The sequence below is a fragment of the Psammomys obesus genome, unplaced genomic scaffold (assembly GCF_907164565.1).
Source record: "Psammomys obesus unplaced genomic scaffold, mPsaObe1.curated_primary_1811, whole genome shotgun sequence".
In the NCBI taxonomy this organism is placed as follows: domain Eukaryota; kingdom Metazoa; phylum Chordata; class Mammalia; order Rodentia; family Muridae; genus Psammomys; species Psammomys obesus.
The window spans coordinates 4,564,686-4,570,603 of NW_026596089.1; the positions used below are offsets into that span (position 1 = coordinate 4,564,686).

At 42.9% G+C, this 5,918-nt stretch overlaps 1 non-coding gene across 1 annotated transcript; it reads left to right on the forward strand.

Moving 5' to 3' along the window:
- The first annotated feature begins 1,104 nt into the window (after window positions 1-1,104).
- On the forward strand, window positions 1,105-1,238 carry LOC129691594 (small nucleolar RNA SNORA70). The gene has a single exon (XR_008722503.1). It is a non-coding gene; the product is annotated as a small nucleolar RNA SNORA70 (small nucleolar RNA).
- The last annotated feature ends 4,680 nt before the right edge of the window (window positions 1,239-5,918 follow it).

The window sequence follows — 5,918 nt, forward strand, 5'->3', positions numbered from 1 at the left end:
TAATCCTTCTTTATATTTATATTCCTCACTTATACTATAAAAAAGTTCATTTGAAAGCTCTCCCTAAGGGGCTGGAGAGATGATTCATCAGTCAAGGGCATATGCTGCTCCTGAGGACTGGAGTGCAGTTGCCAGCACCTATGACTGGCAGCTCACAACTTCCTACAACTTTAGCTCTAGACAGTTCAACATCCTCTTCTGGCCTCTTCAGACAGTTGCTCTCCCCTGCACATACCTCTACACAGACACACATGCATACCCATAATTAGACACACACACAAAAAGATCCCAACTATACAATTACCATTTCATGACATTTCAGAAAGCATTGCGCCTCCCTTTCCCTGCCCAGCTCACTCCACCCTCCTCCCTCATTGTGAAATCACACCACCTGCTACTGCTGTCTATTCTGTTTCTCCTTTTGAGTGAGAATTAAGCATCTTCACTGGGGTCCTCCTTGTTATTTAGCTTCTTTAGGTATGTGGATGATTGTGATGTAAAGTAAATAAATTTTTTTTAAAAAATTAAAAAATTTTAAAAAAACACACCTCCTTCTTCAACTGAAAACCCCTAATCAACAAGGCCTTTGTTAAGGCAGTGACCTAAATGAATTCTGCCAGGAGATAGTGAGGGCCAATGTGGTTAGACCTTGAAGTTTAAGGCTTCCTTCAGATATAAGAAGAGCCTAAGTTTTTAGTAAGTTGGTTGATAGATGCCCAGTGCCTTTCTTTAAAACACCTAGTGGTAGCTGGAAGGGGTGTTTTCATGGGCACTTGAAAAGATTTAGAGAAAAAAGGAAGAAGCTTAGTAGAATAGAGATTTTTTGTTTTTGTTTTTGAGTAGTACAGCGCATGGGTAGGAACAAACCTAGAAAAAACTATTTTTCACAATTTGAACTTTCTATAATTAACTCTGTTTATTTTTTCTAACCACTGTATTGCATTATAGTAAGAATAAACATAATGTTTATTCTTATATTTTGATAATGTCTTATATTTTGAAACGTGGTTTCGACTTCCTTTATAGACCAGGCTGGCCTCAAACTCATTCTGTCTCCTGGGTGCAGGAATTACAGGCATGTACCACCACATTCACTGAGTAAAAGTATTTCAAGTTTAGCTAACCAGGTTCTTTTCCTCACTGGGGACCTGGTGAGTAATGGCTGCAAACAAGTCTCTGGAAGTAGTGTGTGTAACAGGATGTTTGGTGGGCTGCCAAGAGGATCCATGGAGACAGTTGCTGGTGGATAGTGACATGTCTGTTTTCCATGCTTTCCCAAATCTAGGCTTCAGACAGGTGCATAGCATGCCTTTGGGAGCTCCTGGGCACAGTGGCCAAGATTCACACTGGCCAGGCCATCATGTCCTTCCACTCTGAGCTGTAGAATAAGGAATGTGAGGTGGAGGACCTATGCAGAGCCATGTTCAAGGTCCCTGGAAACCACATCTCATAGAGGTGAATGAGCTCCACTAAGTTTAAAGTGGGTAAATTTGAAGATGTGCCAGCTGAGAAGTGTCTCATCCCTGATGGCTTTGGGAAGAAATATATCCCCAATCATGATCTTCTGGCAAATTGCATGCCTGAGGGCTTCCTGTGTGCTGGACTCCATACCTTGCAAGTCATACTCACCAAAAAACTCTTGCATCAAATCTAGAAAGGGAAAAGGTGTTTTAGAAATGAAGCAGACTGGGTTCAGGGTGAAGGCAAGTTTGATATCATTCTTTCTAGAAAATTTTATTGTGGGTATTTGATGTGCATGTGCCCATGTATCTGCAGATGCTCCATGGAAGTCAGAAAAGGGTTTTGGGGATTCATTCAGGGAAATTTCACCATCAGAGTACAAGGTGTCTCAAGAGGATGGCTCAGCTATGAATACCGTGGGGAAAATGCACTGTTGCCTGTCGACTTCTGTTTCTTTCTGACCCAGTGCATCTACTGCTTCTGCTCCTTCCTCTCCTGTCCTCAAAGTCTGTTTTCCTCCACCTTCCTCTGTAGACAGAATACCAGAGACTCTAAGGATGTCCCAGGCCTGCAATGCTGGGTTGCTACTGAAGTACCCAGCTTCATGAACTGAGCAGCTACTCAGTCTCTCCAGCATGTGTATGCCCACTGCTGGACTGAGATCCTATTATGTAAGCCAGTGTAATAGACCCCCATTTATTTATTTTTTCTTTATTAATTACACTTTAATTCACTTTGTATTCCCCCTGTGGTTCTCTCCTTCCTCCCATCCCAATCCCTCCCTTCCTCCACCCTCTGCATGCATGCCCCTCCCCAAGTCCACTGATAGGGGAGGACTTATTTTCCTTCCTTCTGATCCTAGTCAATTAGGTCTCATCAGGAGTGGCTGCGTTTAGACCCCCATTTATAATGGGTATTTGTGTGCACACACTATCACTTTTGTTCCTCTAAAGAACCTGCCAAAAGTTAAACATACAGTTGCCAAACAATCTGTCACTTCCTTTCCTCTATAAGAAAACATGTCACTCAAGAGTTCTTGAATTGTTATGGCAACATCACTCAGTGTAATTCTAACCCGTGATAACCCAAATTTTTGTCAACTAGTAAGTGGCTCAACAACATTTATATTGTAGGATGTGATGGAATAAAAACAATGATAGTAACAGTAAGCACAAAGCACCATGCATAGTATGATTCTATATATATTAAATGTGCAGACTAAGCAGCTCTGCAGAGGTAGGAAGCAAGTTATATGTTGTCATGGACTAAATGGTAGAGAAAATAGTAAATAACTATTAAAAAGTTACAGTTCTTTGCAGAAGTGCCAAAATGTTTTAATATTAGTTGTAGTGACAGCTACATGATACTGAAGTCTCTGGGTTATACACTTTCCACAGACAACTTGATTGGTAGAGAGATGGCTCAGTGATTACAAGAACAGCACTGGCTGTTCTTTCAGAGGACTAAGTTCAATTGCCAGCACCCACATGGTAGCTCACAATTGTCTGTAACTCCAGTCCCAGGGAATCGGCCACCTGCTTCTCACCTCTGTGTATACTGAATACACACAGTACATAGACATTCACGCAGGCCAAACACCATACACATGAAATAGACAATAATAAAAATTATTTTTCAAGTAGATGATTTATATGGCATATCAATTATACAAAATTATTCTGTCTGGCCTTATTAAGTTATTTGAGTGCCTACTTTTTTGAGACAGAGTCTGGTATGTATGTAGTCCAAGCTACTCTCAAGCTCATGTTGATACTCCCGCCTCAATCTTTCAAATATTAGGGTAAAGTAGTCCACAGCTTTCAATAGAGAGTGTCCATAAACCTAATTACTTAGACTTTAGAAAAGCAGATTTGCATCTTCTACCCTACATCAGGGTACTGTTTTGTAAAAATGTTGTATTACAAAGATATTTACTTGCTAAAAGCAATTTCATTTACTTAACAACCTGGTAAGTTTGGTAACTTAAGGATATTATTAAGTGTGTGTTAGTCTTTGTAGAGGTAGATGAGAACAATAATTTTTAATTTATTCAAATTCTTCACCCAAAGACATCTACTTGTAAAGCAATATAGTAGAAGTTTTGGTTTCTTTGTAAACTCAGTTATGTTATGCAAATATGTTGTTTTAATCCCAAGTGTGGGATTTTAATTGGACTATACTTTGTCTACAACTGTTCATTGTCTCATTCGGAGCATGGCTTTTACCAGCTGGTATCAGCTTTCCACGTGTAGCACAGATAGGTGCTTGACCTAGGATTCTGGAAAATATAAATGTGAGAGCTGAGAAAGAAGTGGTGGAGTGTAGCACTTTGGAGAGACTGGAGATGGATGGTGTGGTGTTTTGGAGTGGACAGATAAAGAGATCCCAGTTCCGCCAGGCCCTTGGTCACCAGCCCAGAGCTACACACCAGCACAATCTGGTCACGGTCCCAGACTGAACTGTGGGCCCACAACACCATAGACTGGATTTCCCAGTCGAGAGATAACCCAACGGAGCAGGAAACAATTGGGACCGACCTCAGGTTACACAGACATCCCCTGGAAAAGACTTGGGTTCCGCGGGTGCCCCAAGAGCCAGCACGGACCCAGAGCCAGGACACAGGCGCCTGCACGGAGCCCTGCCTGCGCGCCTGATTCGCTGCCTCAGATAGAACTGTGGGCACCAGGGCACCAGGGCACCAGACTGCGTGTCTCTAGCAGGAGGAAACCCCCAGCAGAGGGGGTCAGCAGCTCTAACGCTTAGGACACCCAGCACCAAAACACTTCCTGGACTCACACAGACTCTAGTGCAGGCAGGAGCACTGTGCTCTGCCACCATTATTGAGTTCCCCTAGGGCACTGGGACGCACAGCTGCATCCTCAGACCTACAAAAGCCAGAGAGCCATTACAGCAGCCCTCAGATACTGTGCCAAGGATCAACCAGTTATCCCTAGCTAGACTGACAGAACTGTGGGAATCTCTGGTCCTTCAAGAGGGCTGCACCCACAGCATCTGGACCAAAGCAGTGCCTGCAGCCGACATCCCAGACAGGGACACAGAGCTTCTGGTCCAGAGTGAGGCACCCAGCCTCCAGACCAGAGCAGCGCCCCCAGGTGCCATCTCAACCTAGGTGCACATTCTCCAGGCCCAGAGCGGAGCAATCAGCCTCTGGCCCAGAGACTTGCTGGGCACTCCTCTCACTTTCCTGGACAGAACTGTGTGCCCCAGGATAACAGACTGAGTTTCCCTGTTGGGAGAAAACCCCACAGCTAGGGAATCAGCAGGTTCTTCAAGAGGACTGTACCTGGAAAAATGTAACAACAGCAGCAGCTCACTAAATTTATAACAAGCAACCCAGTAGTGGGGCAGCTGTCTTGAGAACTTCTATGGGTAAGAGGAGATCCCCCCCTGCCTAACAAAGACCACAGCTACTACTCAGGGCTATACAACTGAGGTGAGCAGTGGCAATTCCTGAGAAACACTGGCCATACAGTGACCATAACCAAAAAGCAGAGGAGGACTCCTTTAGGAAAAACCATCTTCCGGCCAAGGGGATACTCCATACCTCAGGACTCCAGGAAGCACAGAAACTAACAGCCAACACCTAAAACAGCCCAATGGGTAGAGGTCAGCATAAAAGCTCAACCAACAAAAGACAGAGCAATATGGCATCTCCAGAACCCAGCCATCCAGGGGTGAACAGCCCTGAACAATGCAGCATAATAGAAAATCAAGAAGATGACCTTACATCTATGCTGATGAAGAGGATAATAGAGGAAACAAATAAAATACGTAAAGAATTAGAGGAAGATAAAACCAAACAGATCATGGCTATCCGTAAAGAAATAGAGGAAGTTAAAGACAAGCAGATTAGGGCCATCCATGAAGAAATACGGGAAGATGCAGCCAAACAGCTTGTGGCCTTCAGAGAAGAAATAATTAAATCACTGAAAGAAATAAAAGAGACAGAGTTGAAGGAAATAAAAGAAAAAGAGGAAAATACAAGCAGACAGGTGAAGGAAGTAAACAAAACAACTCAAGACCTGAAGATAGAACTAGAAAAATTAAAGAAAACACAAATGGAGGAAATAATGGGGAGGAAGAATTTAGGGAAGAAAACAGGAACTACAGAGGTAAGCATAACCAACAGAATACAAGAAATGGAAGAAAGAATCTCAGGTGTAGAAGATCAATGGAAGAAATTGATGTATCTGTCAAAGAAAATGTTAAATCCAAAAAATTCCTGACACAGACCGTCCAAGAAAACCAAGACAATATGAAAAGACAAAACCTAAGAATAATAGGAATAGAGGAAAAAGAAGACTCCCTTCTCCAAGGCCCAGAAAATATTTTCAACAAAATCATTGAAGAAAATTTCCCCAAGTTAAAGGAGAAGCCAATAAGGATACATGAGGCCTACAGAACACCCAACAAATTTGACCAGAAAAGAAAATCCT